Source organism: Ursus arctos, unplaced genomic scaffold (genome assembly GCF_023065955.2).
Source record: "Ursus arctos isolate Adak ecotype North America unplaced genomic scaffold, UrsArc2.0 scaffold_9, whole genome shotgun sequence".
Taxonomy (NCBI): Eukaryota; Metazoa; Chordata; class Mammalia; order Carnivora; family Ursidae; genus Ursus; species Ursus arctos.
Window position 1 is genome coordinate 32,476,892 of NW_026623111.1, and position 16,202 is coordinate 32,493,093.

Consider the following 16,202-nt stretch of genomic DNA (forward strand, 5'->3'; position numbering starts at 1 on the left):
GAGCCCCGCAGCGGGTACCCTGCTCAGCGTGGAGCCTGCTTCTCCCTCTCCCTCGGCCACTCCCCCTACTTGTGCTCTCTCTCTCTGTTAAATAAATAACATCTTTAAAAAATGTAGTAATAAATATCTTTTTGCCTACTTTTCTGTATATGTATGTGTGCTCAGATTTTTTTCTTGGAGTAGATGACTAGAAGTAGAATTATAGGGCTGATGAGTATGAGGATTTTTAAGCTCCTTTATCTACAATAAGGTAGGGTTTTTTTTCTTTTTTTTTAAATAGTAAGAAATGCAACACCCATGAGATCTGTTACTTGTTAAACACCCAGAAAAAGACAACAGGAGAGAGAAAGAATTAAACACATGTTTGGCACTTGTTTCTAATAATGATGAAGCAAAACATATTCTCTAGTACCCAGAAATGAGGGAAGATGGGGGGAAAATGTGCTTTTGTGATAACAGGTCTCAGGTCCCACAGCATCTGTAATTAGCACCAAATCCCGAAAGCCCACACAACACATGAGCTGTGAGATACCAAACAGCACAAGCTCCTTTTATTCTTTTATCCTTTCGAGATATTTTGAGGTCGCACTCCTTGTCTTCCTTTCTAAAGTTTAGTTATTCAATTGTTTCAAAATATAAAAAAGTATTATATGCATGTTGCAACAAGAAAATTCAAAGATGTATTAAAAAAAGAAAACGCATGGGACCTGCGAGGGCTAATTCGGCTACAGATCTGCTTGCTGCCAATTGCCAGGGATGCCAGGTGGCCGGAATGGGGGTCCCTCCCCAGCTTCACAACGGCTGAAGCAGCCGCCCACCTTCCCAGCATAGGCGGGTCAGACAAGGGGCCACAAGTCCGCGGGAGCCGGCAGGCTGGCTCTCAGAGTATCTTGTAAGGTTTCCAGAGTGAGCTTCATAATCAGACTGATAGAGGAGGCAGCTGGCTAGATAGGAGCATGGAACAGGACTGTCCGACTGTTGAAAAAGGCAGAAAGTGCCAACCATTTCTGGAATGCAGACAGGGAGCAAACCCCCAGGAACATGAATTCTTCTTTCCTAAAACTACTGTCCTCAAGTAACTTCTGGCTTCATTATACTATATTTACATTGAGGTGTTGACCTCTCCTCCCTTGCAGGGCATGGCTACCCTGGCAATTACAACAGGGACCATGTAGGACCAAAACTTCCCCTTCTCCACAAGTGGGAGGAGTCCCACGGCCGTCACTCTGACCTCATAACTCATGCAAGTCTATAAACCCAGTCAACCCTGACCCCCCGTGCAGTAGCCAGTTCTGGGCCCACCTGCTACCCCACCTAGAGTGTACTTCCACTTTGAACGCTATTAAATGCTTGGTTGCGTGAGTTTGGCTCTGAATTCCTTCTTGGCCAAACTCAAGAACCAAGGCCGGGGAACAGGACTCGCCACTAACAAAAGGAAGAAATGCCACACATTGTCCCAAAGTGACCACATTCCTTCGGTTCAACCTTCCCTGTCTCACGCCCATGCCCTGACCGACTACCTCCTGCCTGAGTTGCTAACCACACATTCAAGGGGAAAAAACCCACCAAAATACCAAACACGATCTGTTTAAGGAAATAGCACATAGATTCCTCCTGTCCTAGAGGGGACGCAGGGAGTATCTGCATGACCACCGGGAACAGAACAGCAGCCCTGAGCTGATGGGGGATACTATGCCTTCTACAAAGACACTAAAAAATGGTGGGTCCTCATCCTTTCTGATGGCTGAGTAATATTCCATTGTATATATCTACCACATCTTCTTTATCCAGTCGTCTGCTGACGGGCATCTCGGCTCCTTCCACAGTTTGGCTATTGTGGACATTGCTGCTATGAACATTGGGGTGCATGTGCCCCTTCTTTTCACTACATCTGTAACTTTGGGGTAAATACCCAGTAGTGCAATTGCTGGGTCATAGGGTAGCTCTATTTTTAACATCTTGAGGAACTTCCATACTGTTTTCCAGAGTAGCTGTACCAGCCTGCATTCCCACCAACAGTGTAAGAGGGCTCCCCTTTGCCCACATCCTTGCCAACATTTGTTGTTTTCTGTTTTAATTTTTGCCATTCTAACTGGTGTAAGGTGGTATCTCATTGTGATTTTTGCTAAGTGAAGTAAGCAGAGAAAGACAATTATCACACGGTTTCATTCATATGTGGAACATAAGCAATAGCACAGAGGATCACAGGGGAAGGGAGGGAAATCTGAAGGGGGAGAAATCAGACAAACCATGAGAGACATGGACCCCAGGAAACAAACTGAGGGTTTCAGAGAGGAGGGGCGTGGGGGGAAGGGGTAACAGAGTGATGGGCATTAAGGAGGGCACGTGCTGTGATGAGCACTGGTGTTATAAGCAACTAATGAATTACTGAACACTACGTCAAAAACTAATGACGTACTCTACAGTGGCTAACTTAATATAAAATAAAACAAAACAAATACACCAAAAAGAGAAGGTCCCTGGGACAGCCGCAAAAGCTACTCAGCACTCCGTGTCCCGAGGGAAGTTTCCTGGAGATGCCCTCACCTTTCGTCCGTGCCTGTGTGTCCGCCGCAGGGAAACCAGCCCGAGGTGAAGAGGATGCCCACGGGCACAAGGGCCGGCTGGGGACCCGCTGCGGGGCGGCCTCGGTGAGCAGCCCCGTCGGCAGCTCTGCTCCCTTCGCCCGAGACCGAGCTGTGTTTCTCCCGGTGGCTATGTCCGCTCCGATGTAACACAGCACACCCTCCCCGGTTCACAACCCCCGGGGGCTATGCCGAAGGTTCCCTTTCTGCCTCCTGCAGGAAGCACGTGTAGCTCGCCAACCTCCCTCCTCGGCAGTGAAAGCACAGGGCCACAACCTACCCCAGCCTGCCATTCTGATCTTGTTACAGTCCGCCTTCTAATGACCTCAGCTTTGCCACCTTTGCCGAAAGTGTGTGGTTTGTCCACACACCAACAGGCAGTTCTCAGACGGGGGGTCCTACAGTTCGACTCAGTTCTGACACTGCCCGCAGATAGCATCAGATCCCACAGGTTAAGGGGCTGGTCCTACAAGACCGGCCCCCCTCTCCCCCCGCCACTTCAGATGCTACTCACGATTCCAGGTTATAGGCTGGAGGTTCCAACAACTCGCTCCCCGGATTCAATTAATTTGCTAGAGCAGCTCAACAATCTTTTTGGGTTTGTATGGAGGCTTCATTAGAAGGGCATGACTGAGGGACACCTGGGTGGCTCAGTCGCTGAAGTGTCTGCCTTTGGCTCAGGTCATGGTCCCAGGGTCCTGGGATGGAGCCCCGCAGCAGGCTCCTTGCCCAGCAGGGAGCCTGCTTCTCCCTCTGGGACGCCTGGGTGGCTCAGTTGGTTAAGCATCTGCCTTCAGCTCAGGTCACGATCCTGGGGTCCTGAGATCGAGTCCCACATCGGGCTCCCTGCTCAATGGGGAGTCTGCTTCTCCTTCTCCCTCTGCCCCTTACCCCTGCTCATACTCTCTCCCTCTCTCTCAAATAAACAAATAAAAATCTTAAAAAAAAACAAACAACAAAACAAGGGCATGATTGGTCATTGGTGATGGAACTCAATCTCTAGCCTTCTCCACCCCTCCCCAGGGGTCTGGGGGTGGGACTGAAAGTTGAACCCTCTAAACACCTGGTAGGCTCCACTGGCAATCAGCGCCCAGCCTTCGGTGCTCTTACATCATTCACATAAAAGACCCTTACTCACTCTCAGCACTTGGGAAATTCCAAGGGTTTTAGGAGCTATGAGCCAGGAACCAAAGACCAAACACAAGAGAAATATACCTCAACAACCAAATATATATTTTTCTTATAAATCGCAGTATCACACACCTCTCGTGCTCTCCTCCGGCGTCAAAAACGAAATGGAAACTCTCCCAGTTTGGAGAACATGTGTATCATCCCAACCTACTTTGATACCGGAAAATAAGCACAGCATAGTTGTATCATCTGACACAATAAATAAGACATTGCTCAAATGTCAAAGGTATTAATTCATTTACTCCTTATTTCAACCCTTTGAGGTCAATACTAAGTTAACTGTACCCATTTTATAGGTGAGGAAAGAGAATGAAGCACAAGGCTAGGAAGTGGAGAACCCAGGGTTCTGGGCTCCCACTCTTAACTACTCTCTATATGCCCGAGATTCTACTGGAGGGACAGGGTCAGACGGGGCTACGTCCGCAGAAAGGCTCAAGAACAGTCAGCAACATCAGTACAGTTTTGAATGTATATGGCCCAGAGCAGGGACAGCCTGGATTAAAATCTTAGCTCTGATTTACTGGTACTGTGATCTTGCCAAGTGATTTATAAAATCCCAATCTTTTTTTCATTTATAAAAATGGAAAGAACAGTCAGTGAACATTTGTTGAATGGAAAGAGCAAATGAACAGAGTGCCACAATAAATCTTAGCTGGAGTCATCAAAGGGGAGAAAATGAAAAGATATGATTTGTAGTCAGTGTGACCACATGTTCCAACTGTCCCCAGGACAGCTCTGGTTTATGTTTGTTGTTCTAGCAAAATGACTGAGTGGCTCCTTTTGCTCTCAAAAGGGTCCCAGTTTGGATAATAAATTACTGTAGTCCCTCTGGTCAAATTCCAGTGAATTCAGCCTCTGGAGTGGAAACTGAGGTGTGGATAGGCTACTGTGATATGCCCAAGTGGAAACAGAGGTCAAGATCGATAAAAGCTGCTATCAGTCCGAGCATCTGGTGACCCCAGCAGAGGTGAATGGTAAACACTGTGGGGTGGTCATATGCCCTTAAAACTAGAAGCCAGGAACACATTTTCCCACTCTCTTTTATTGCCTGCTACAAAATCCTACAGCCTGTAAATACTCAAAAGAATTTATTAACAACAATGAAGGTAAAAAAGAATATCGGCTGCCTCTTGTCCCTTGAGTTCAAGAATACATGGATTTCGATTTAAACAAGCTCACTAAAATCCAAAGGTATTTTTCTTGGCTAAGAAATGCAAATGGTACATGAAATACATTGTTTGTCACACTAATTAAAAGAAAACAAGAGCCCTAACTATATTATTACCACGAATTTAAGTAATTTTCCTTGTGCAATTTTGCTGCTGTGGTAATTTGGTTTCTGATCTATAAAGCTTCACTGCCGGTCCCCATGGCTTTAGTAAGAGGAAACAGGTGTAAGGGGAATAACTAAAATCCACCAGGAGACGAATTCGTCCTCCCAAAGAACCAAGCCACAAAGAGCAACCCGTGCTGTTTGGTGCTGCCCCCGTGTGGCGAGGAAGGTTTACAACCACATCACTTCTCCTTAAGCTTGGAAATCCTGACGTCCTGTGCAATCAGCTCTGGGAATAAACATTTGTTTCAGAGTATGCGAAGAGCCCAAAATATTCAATTAAAAAAATCAAATATTTAATCAACCTTACTTTTAAAATACTTTTTTCCAAAATTTAAAAAAACCTCCCAACATTTGCCCTTTGATTGATGTTTATTTTTCAAGATTTTGTTCTTAATCTACATTCAATGTGGGGCTCGAACTCACAACCCGAGATCAAGAGTCACATGCTCCACTGACCAAACCAGTCAGGCAGGCTTCCCAATGTTCACTTTTCAAGAGCTCTTTACCAAAAGCGCAAAAATGAGTAGTGGTTCAGAGAATGGACAGTGTCATCAGACGAATCTGGATTTAAGTGATGACTTTGGGGAAGTCACTTCCGGTCTCTAAGTTTTGGGGTCCACACTTTGAGAGCCCCTGCTGTAGACAGAAGACCTCTTTCCTCACCCGAAGTCATGCTGTCCCTAAGACTGGTCCTGAAAGTAAAATGTGGGTGGAAATCCCAAGACTGCCACTTAGTATTCGTGATCTTGAGCAAGTTAGTTAAAATCTCTGTGCCTCAGTTTCTTCATCTGATACTAAAAATCCCCATCCCCCAACCACCTGTCACGTGTTGTGAGGATTAACTGGGCAGAGTTTGCTCCTGCTCCCATTAGTCATCACTGGCATTAGGGGAATGAGCGTTGTGGCTGAATGAGAAGGGACACAGCTCTTGGCCTGAGGCGTCCTCCTCTCCCATCTGTTCTCTTTCTCTGCACTGGAATCAAGTTGTCATATCTTGGTTGGAAACACATGTCGTGTTTCAACTTCATTTTCTCTTGAGTCCTATATTAATACAGACACACACCTGGGGAAAACCTCTTCCAAACACACGTGTGGAGGAACAGAACACAGCACAAAGCCTTGGTTTCTACAGGCCAGACAATTCTGGGTTTGAATTCCTACACCCCCATCAGTGGGTGCTCAGCCTCCGTGAATTTAGGTTTTCTCGGGTGAAAAATGGTGTTAATAGAGGCTCCCAGAGTTTCCAGGAGATCCAAAGGAAATCAGAAAGGGAAAGCGGCTGGCACACTATAGGCCCGCAGCAAATGTTCACTTTCTTCTGTCTCTGGATCCAGGAGGCTCTCTTATTTCGTTCTTTGTTCTCTCGGAGGTGGTCTGTATTTCCTTTCCTGGAGCTTTAATGAGGACAAGCAAGATGAGACCATGTGGGCAGAGGACTGGGGGGCCTGTCCCGGGACCACTCGGTGGGACAGGGATGGGGGAGGGGAAAGATGAGGGAACTGGAGCTGCTGGAGTGGAGGGTCCAGCCTCGCCTCCACCCAGGTGGGCCAGCCCCAGCGCACAGCACCTGGGAACATGGTGCTTCCACGGGCCCACGTGCACAAAGCGGCAGCTTCAATGCCCGCATCAAGGTCAGTGCTCTGTGACTACCGAGGAACAATGACAAAGAGGGAAACGATACTCGAGTCAACAGCAACACTAAATTATAGATATTAAAAAACCAGAAAAGTGCATAGAGGAAAGCTACAATTTCGTCTAGCATTACACATGTAATCCTCATTAACACTCATTTATGGGAGTGACTTACCATTTAAGCCTAATTACCCCGCAGCATAATAACAACTGTGTATTCAAGTCAATAAACATTTATTGAGTGCCTATTAGTTCCTGGAGACAGAGAGAAATGAGTCACACACAGCTCCACTCTCGAGCAGACACCAAGGGGGAATCCATAACACGGCAACGTGAAATAAGGGGACACAGAGACACACACATGTGTTGCTTGCTCATGGAAAGGCAGTTTTGTTTTTTTAACTCAGAGAGGAGGGCATTTTGGATAACTTTTTTTTTTTTTTAAGATTTTATTTGAGAGAGAACACGTGCATGCACACGAGTCAGGGGAGGGGCAGAGGGAGAGGGAGAGGGAGAAGCAGACTCCCCGCTGAACGTGGAGCCTGCCCTGTGGGGCTTGACACAGGACTCGATCCCAGGACCCTGAGATCATGACCTGAGCCAAAGTCAGATGATTAAAGACGGAGCCACCCAGGTGGCCCTGGACAGCTACTTGAGGGATGTGGTATTGAGCTGAGCTTTGTAGAATGGATGGATTCATTCAGTGAACAAACACTGACACATAAGCCAGGTACTGGAGACACATCAAGGAACCAAAGAGACCAAAGGCTCTGCTCTATGTAATAGTTTAAAAAACTGGAGGTGGGCGCCTGGGTGGCTCAGGTGCTGAAGCATCCAACTCTTGATATTGGCTTGGGTCACGATCTCGGGGTCATAGGATCGAGCCCCACATCAGGCTCTGTGCTCAGCACGGGGTCTGCTGGAGATTCTCTCTCTCCCTCTGCCCTCCCCCTACTCTCTCGCTCTCAAATACATGAATAAATCTTCAAAAAAAAGTAAAAAAAATTAAAAACTGGAAGGACGAACTCATTTGGCTATGACACCAAAGGTCACACAGCTCCAGGGACGTGAACAAGATGAATACGGTACAAAGTGTGGAGGCAAGGGGCATGAGCATAGTGGTTTAAGCCCCAAGTTTTCAAGGAACAAATCCCAAGTTGGGTGATCTGAGCCAAGTTACTTAATCTTGGTGAGCCTCAGTTTCCATGTCTGCTGCAGTGAGGACATGGTACGGACCTCCTGGGGGTAACTGGCATGATTAAACAGGATTGCCTGTGCTAAGTACCTTTATAAGGTCTGGTCCGAAGGGGCTGGTTGAGAAAAGGTGACCACTATTTCCTCACGGTCTTTGGTCCTTGTCAAATGTGTTGAGATTGGGGAATGCCACCAACAGCCAGCCTGTTTTGTTTTTCCAACTAATGATACAAGCAGGACTAAGGACATACCTCAGTGGCTGGGGGTGGGGAGAGACCACAGGGCCTGGGGAGGAGCGGAGGAGGCTCTGTCCTCTTCAGAAGGGCAGGCTTCATCTCCTCAGCCTACGTCAGAGGGTTTGACCAAGAGTGCAAGGCCCTGGGTGGGGGGATCCACGGATGGGCTTCTAAACCTCCTGAAAATATATCCCCAATTATTTGTGTGTTTCCATATTATGGGAAAGGGCCCAAAGCTTTCACTAACTTCCCAAAGGCTCTGAGAATATGAAGTACTTTAAAAGAATTCCAAGGGAGTTAGATACCAGAGCACTTAGTCAGCAAGACATCCGTGAAGACCCACGTACGGTGGGGGGTGGGGTGGTAGAAGGAGCTTGCCGGGTGGCAGCAGAGCTCTTTTTTGAGAAGTGGAGGAGGAGGAGAATGGTTCAATGGCTCTACATAAGAAATGACCAGGCATTTAGAGGAGAACGGAAGAAATGGGCACGAAGGAAACTGGGGGTCAGGAGAAAGGGCTGCACAACCCTAGGGAAGGAAACACAGTCTCTGAGCGGGTGGCTTGTAAAGAGGAGGGAAGCCCAATGCCCCGTTTTTGATGCACCGTGAGCCCCTCGATTATCCTCGGCGCTCCGGAAAAGCCTGCTACAAAGAGCCGGCTGCTGTGCAGGAGGAATTAAAAGAGAAGGGTGTCCCCTCCCCCGGGGAGATGCTGGGCAGAGAAAGGGCAACTGGCAAAGGCCTTAGAGTGGAGACGCGGAAGTGAATGCAAGCCCCAGGGAGCAGGCGGAACTTTGGGAAGGGCACCCGGACTTCCTGAGGGCGTGAGACTGGCATTCTCCCCTGGAGCCCAAGAGCACGGTGATCCGGTGATCCCAGTGATCCGGTGATCCCAGCTGCTGCCTGGGTGAAGCAGAGCTGTTCTGCGGAGCCCTTTCCTATCCGTGCTGGTGGGGCCAGGGGGAAGGAAAACACGTATTCTTGCTACACGTGACTATGAAGAAGAACCTTTTTTATTTTTAAGATCTTACTTAGAGAGAGAGTGAGCAAGGAGAGCAAAACAGAGCACACGCACACAAGCAGGGGGAGGGGCAAAAGGAGAAGCAGGCTCCCCACCGTGCAGGGAGCCTGATGTGGGGCTCGATCCTGGGACCCAAGATCATGACCTGAGCCGAAGGCAGACACTTCACCGACTGAGCCACGTAGGCCCCTTGAAAAAGAATCTTTCAAATAATCATACAGCCCACATCTGACCAGTGAGACTATCCTTTTTTTCCTTTTTTTTCCCACCCTGGTAGCCAGATTAACACAGCCATTTAGGGCACATGACATTTGACGTCCCATGTTCTGGGATGTTTCTCGAAGAGTTAAGAACAGCCCTCGGGAAGCAAACGGCTGTGACTTCAAATGACTTTCAGAGCCTATTCCAAGAAGCACAGGTGTGGGCACCTGGGTGGCTCAGTGGGTTAAGTGTCCGACTCGATTTCGGCTCAGGTCATGATCTCAGGGTCATGGGATCAAGCCCTGCACTGGGCTCCTCACTCAGTGCAGAGTCTGCTTGAGATTCTCTGCCTCTCTCTCTCTCTCCCTCTGCCCCTTCCCCTGCTTGCACGTGTGCGCACGCCTTCTCTCTCAAAAATAAACAGATAAAAATCTTAAAAAAAAAAAAAAGCACAGGCTTTTCAAGATTCAACATACCTTCCTTGGACACTGCCTCCATACTAGGGAAATCTTTAGTTAATCGGTGTTCGTGGTCATTACATGGAGGAATCATTGTCATCATGGACACTGTTTTTAATATAATGAGGCTTTATTTGCTATTGCTTTTCTTTGAAACACTGAAATGCTTTCCAAGTCCAGCATCCCGGTGGGCTCTGCTCGAGAGGTGCCTGGGGACTCTGGAGTGGAGCCTGACCCACTTCTCCATCCGGCCGAAGCAAGGAATGAGCCTGATTAATTATTCAGCATGACCCAGGCAGCCAGGGAGGACCAGAGAGCATTTCTATGCTGACCCCAATGAGCACTTCAGCCGTTCCTGCTGTTTCTCCCTGACTACTGACAACATGGTGAGCAATGAGGCACAAAACAAGACGCCTGGCCCTTGGGGGCCCTAGGCCCACCAGGACCACTTACTGAATTTCCCCCCTTCCTACCTTTCAGAACAAGACAACCCTGCTGGAAAAGTACACCCGTTGTTAACATCTGACAGGGCTTTCTACAAAGAGGACAGTCCTAATAATAGGTACCACCCATAATAACAGATAACACGCACACACTGCTTACAACGTGCCAGGCACGGAGGATGGATGTGTAATTGAACTGTTGTCTACAATAGCCATCTCCGGGCTCGTTTGCTTGCTCCTTCCTGCCTGGTCGGTTCATGGAGGGTCGTTCCCAGCCTGGCTTTACCGCAGCCACCAGCAAACAAGAGGCTCTGTCCCTAGTAAATGTTCTGGAAACATGCAAGTCAAGAGGCAGGAATACCGACCACAGTCTCCATATTTGGGAAACGCCCCAGAGCACGCGCAATGACGGGGAATCAAAGCTATTTAAGACAATTAGAGGAAAGATGCGTTCAGGAGTTAAGGAGCAGAGTTTCCAATTCCCCCTCATGCACAACGTGGAGCCATGTGGGTTCCCAAGATTTCAGGCTTCGGTGATTTTAAATCCTTAAATGAATATATAAGAATTCTCCCCCAGCAGATGTGTCTTTATTTCTCCCGCTCTGTGCCATTCCCAAGGCAGCCCCTGGCCGCGGGGGACACTTCCTCAACTGTTCTCTAAGAAGTGCCTGCTGACTTAACACCACACAACGCTGAGAAACGCAATCATCTTGAGATTTATAGAAACCGAGGTTTGAACCAGTGATGTACTGAAAAGAATGCGCAAAGGCGGTCACGCGGGAGTGGACAGAGATGTGATTCTGCATGTACTTTAAATATTTAACTGTCGCTGGGGAGTCCTTGCTGCCCTACTCTCATTCAGAGGAAACAAAACTCGCATTCCTTCTCACTGAGAGATCTCTTCGGTAAGGATGAGACAGTCCAGCTGCACAGACAGCAGCCCGGGCTCCTTGCTACCCGTGGCCAGGGAGGGTGGTGACATGGAGCTGAGGCCATGCTGGAGAGCGGGACGGTGCCACCTCACTAGATTCTGACACACGCTTGTGCAGCACTGAAATCCTGACATCAGTGTGTTTTTTCATTTAAGACACAAGATACATATTTCTGTGCGACAAGGAAATCCTCACGTCAGTATGTCATAAGCATATTTCTAAGTATTTATTATGATCTTAAAAGCAATATTCTCACTTGTACTTAGGTGAGGGGATTCCAGAAGTAGAATGAAGAGGGATGGAGTTTCCATTTACTGAGCTCCTATGAGAGAGGCGCTTTATTCGTTTTTCCATTTAATTTGGCAGCATTCTTACAACCAAGTGAAAGAGCTGATCCCCCACGTTGGGAAGGAGAAAACAGACTCCCTAAGGGAACTCTGGCCAGTTCGAGGCTGCATAAACCATCATGAAGGGTGTGACTTGGGGTACCGCGGTCATCATACTTAACCCTACCATTTGTTCATATGGTGGTGAGGAGGAGGCAGGAGGTGGGAGAAGGCTGAGGTGGAGACAGCAGGGTCACACACACACACACTAATTAGGAGTGTGTGTGTCTGTGCACAACATACGGAGTAGATGAAGTCATTTCTCCTGTGTTTCACCTTCAGTACTGACAGAACACTTGGCTATGACATTTTTGGTCACCAAATATGTGGGGTTTTTTTTCTCACATCAAGCGGTCCTCTATAATGCCGCTGGGTGTCCCATAATTTAACTCAATTCTGACCCTATGTACCTGGAGATAGTGCCAGATCCCACGGGTTCAGGGCTCAGTCCCACAAGTCTGTCCCTTCCCCCACCTCAGATGCCAAAGGCAAGCCCGGGTTGTCCCCTGTGCTTCTGACTGACTGGCCATAAACTGGAGGTTCCCACAACCTCCTCTTTGGGTTTAACTTGCTAGAGCAGCTCACAGAACTCAGGAAACCAGTTTCCTTACTAGATTACCAGTTCGTCATAAAAGGATGTAGCTTGAGAACAGCCAGATAGGACAGCTGCAGAGCGCGAGGTGTGGGGACAGCACTGAGAGTCCGAGCCCTCTCTGACCACACCGCTCCCCAGCCCCTGCATGAATTCACTACCTCAGAAGCTGTATGAACCCCGTACTTTGGGGATTTTTATGGGGGTTCATCACATAGACACAATCTACAACTAATTCCATGTCTATCCCTCTCCCCTCTCTGGAGAATGGGGAGTAAGGCTGAAAATTCCAACCTTTTAATCATGGCTTAGTGTTTCTGAGACCAGCTTCCCATCTGGGAGCCCAACAAGAGTCGCCTCATTAGAACAAAAGGCACTGCTGTCACCCAGGAAATTCCAACAGGTTTAGGAACTCTATTTCAGGAACCAGGATCGAAGACTAAACGTTAGAACAGAAGAGGCTCCTAGTGCTCTTACCACATAGGAAATCCTGCGGGTTTTAGGAGCTCTGTGCTAGGAGCCAGGGCCAGGGCCAGATGCCAGACACTGTCTTCACATATGTAACTGACTTAATCTGTATGACAACATATGAGAAAGCTGTTACTATTATGTCTATTTTACAGATGAGGAAACCGAGGCATAGGGTGGTTGGCTGTAACAGACTGAATCGTGCCCCCTTCTGAATTCATGTTAAAGCCCTAACCCGCAATGTGGTTATATTTGGAGACAGGGACTTTAAAGAGGTAATTAAGGCTAAAGGGGGTCATAAGAGTGGGTCTGAATCTAATAGGACTGATGTCCTTAGAGAAGAGAGAGAGATACCAGGAATGTGTGCACAGAGAGAAGAGGCCGAGAGAGGGCACAAGGGAAGATGCCATCTGCACGCCAAGGAAAGAGGCTGTGGGAGAAACCAAACCTGCCAGCACCTTGATCTTGGACTTCCAGACCCCAGAACAGAGGGAAAAAAATCCTGTTGTTTAAACCACCCAACCTGTGGTATTCATCACGCAGCCTGAGCTGACGAATGCGGTGGTATATAAGCTAAAGGTCACCAGCCGGCCCGCAGTGCGGGGGCCTTCAAGCCCAGCTTGCCATGCCGCCTCCCAGGAGCCACACGACGCTGGTTTTCCTAAAGGAGGGGGAGCCAGGCAGGCATACCTCGCTCTACACCCAGGGACCCCAGAGAGAACCTATAACCCCTCACCCAACGTACAACGCACACGTCCTAACTACTCAACAGCGAGCGCACGCGGATACCAGAGGTCAGGCAGACCGGCTCCCATTCTGAAGACGCCCCAGAGAATTCCCGAGAATTCCCGTCCACAAGTGCACTGAGGAAAAGGAAACACCCCCCAATAGGGAATGAACGAGCACGTCAAAGTACTCACAGTACTTACTGCTTCAGGGGGGCTCTGAGACTTCTCTGAGGCATTAACTAGCCCCGAGGCGGTCTTGGTGCCCTTGCACAGACCGTCCACCGGAGGGCGCCATTACCCTTCCTACTTTCCTCCCTTCCCTCCCCCTCTCCCTCGCTGCCACCTCCCCCAACCCCCACCTCCTGGTAACACATCACTGGAGGCAAGGAGTCTCCATGGAGGCAAAGGAAATACACGGGCAATCAGCTGTCTGAGGCCTGTGCTCATCCCGGCAGGCCAGAGCACTGTCGTGGTGTGAGAAGGCCTAGGGCTGTCAGGCTCTGGAACAACAGGGCAGCCCAGCGCGGAGCTGAGGCCTCTGGGCCCCCTCAGCCAGGGTCCAGCTCTTTCTCTTCCCTGAAAGGCTTTCTGCAGCTAACGAAAGGCCAGGGTTCCATGGCAATCCAAAAGCATTTACGATGCTGGTCCACGGGGCCTCTTGCTAATCCGCAGGGTAGGGTGAACCGAGATCACATTATGAGACATTTACATGCATTTAAAAATAAAAACCAGAATGCCAATTTATTAATTTACAGAAAGAAAGGGAAGTCTAACCGGATGCTCCACTTGGCGGACCAGAGGATTCGTTCTCTGGAAGAAATCCAGTCTGGTGTTTAATCACCAGCCCAAGGCAGGCGCATGCGCAAAGATGCTGCCCAAGGAGCCCACTTCCACGTCTTAACCGCCGGGACCTTCAGAGACTCATCACCGGTGCCAGAGACAGGCCGCTGGGTTGTGCCTCAGTGAGCACACCGTTCATCGTGTTAGTCATGTCCTGCCCAGGAACCACACCGGCATTCTGAGGCCAATTTTTATCAGTGAAAAAGTTGAGCAGAATGGATTCAAAGAAGAGACGGAGCCCCGTGTTTCCAGAATGTCAAGGAACAAATTATGTGCATGTGCGTATTTAAACATTAACCTGCAGGCCGATCACATTAGACATCTTCCCATATAACCATCGTCATCTTTCTAGCGGTGACCATTTACCAAGTGCTTACTCTGTGCTCTCTGACAAACAAAATTGAGAGTCTGGACTTGTGGAGAAGCATGAAGGAGAGCACTGCCATTTACAGGTCACGTTGTAAATGCCACATGCTTTACAACGAGTAGCAGGACAGGTGCTCAAGGCCCTGCAAGGCAGAAGCCACCTTTCTTGTTTTCCAGGTCAGAGGCTCAGGTTTGGAATGAATAGCTGAACTGCCCAAGGTCACACAGGAAATAACCACCTGCTAGAATCTGATAGAAGGCTTAGCCCTCAAGGTGGATTATTCTCTCAGAGGAGGCCAGCTCAGTGAAGTTCAGCAAAGTGCTGGAGCAGAGGACCGGACAGATTCTAAGCCTAGTCTTTTGTTCCACCTTAGCTGTTCTATAAGCACGAATGTTCTTGGAGATCAGGCCTGTTCTGTGGACCACTGAATGCTCACCACCCAAAAGAGGGCCCAGCATATACTACATGCTCGGTAAGTATTTGTCACATGAAGACACTCAAACTGGAGACAGGCTCAGGTAACATGGCAAGAACAGATCAGATCTGATCAGGAATCCAGGGCCACTGCTCTCCGGCTGTGGCTTCGGCAAGTTAATTGTCCTCAGTTTCTGCATCCTTGGAGGTATAACCCCACCCTTGCAAAGCAAGGTCAAAAGCATCTGCAAAAGACTGTTTTTTATATGATGTGAAATGGTCACTCTCACAAAGGGCAGAAGACTGGGGGCAAGAGGGACTTCTGAAAACTGACAGCTCACATGTCCCACTAGGGTGCCTGTCGACCCCCCATTCCCCAGCCAAACATCCAATCATTACCTTCCTGGATGGCTCCAACCTGCCACAACCCATAATCCACAGCCCAGGACAACTCAGAGTCCCCACAAAACATCTCCCAAGAATCATGATCTGACGGTAACCACAGAAACTTCTCCTGGTGGGACAGGGACCATGTTAGACAGAAGGGAACTTTGCTGGAGACATTCGAATGCCAGCAGAAGCTGAGTCTGTGGCAGTAAACACCAGATTCACGGCCCACACTCCCCGAGCTGGAGTAAGAGCCCGTGCGAGTCCAGGCCAAGGAGCTAGGCTGGCAGGATCCCGCTTCTATTCCTGCTGATAAGCAGCAGATGTCTGCACTACTGGGAAACCACTCTTACTCCCTGAAAGTGTGAATGGTATTTTAATTTTCCCCTACAGGAGTCTTGGAAAAGACTGGGAGGCAAGTTCTATGATGCACATGGCTGATTTACACTATAGATTATATTTCTGCTGCTGTAAAGTTGAGAAATGTTATTTGCAGAGTAAGCACAGAGTAAAACCATAATGAATATCCAAGTTCTGCACATAAAGTAGGCCACTTTATTTTGCTAGGGAAAGCAGGATGGCCATGTGAGCTTTAGAGCAGATGCTGATCCAAAGAAAGGAGCAGAGAGAGCCTGAAGTCAGGAGACAGGCTATTCCCCCGGGGATGGAGGCTGGGGACCTGGGGAAACAGGGAATAGTCAGAGCCGGGACACTAGGGAGATGAGGAAGTTACATCTACCATCTCGACTAAAAACAAGTCTACTTGCAATATGGAAAATGCAATCCTCAAATAA

General features: G+C 48.6%; 1 protein-coding gene across 23 annotated transcripts in view; it reads right to left on the minus strand.

The window, feature by feature from the left end:
• Positions 1-16,202, minus strand: part of APBB2 (amyloid beta precursor protein binding family B member 2) — a 357,775-nt gene that overhangs the window by 70,916 nt on the left and 270,657 nt on the right. The window lies entirely within an intron of this gene.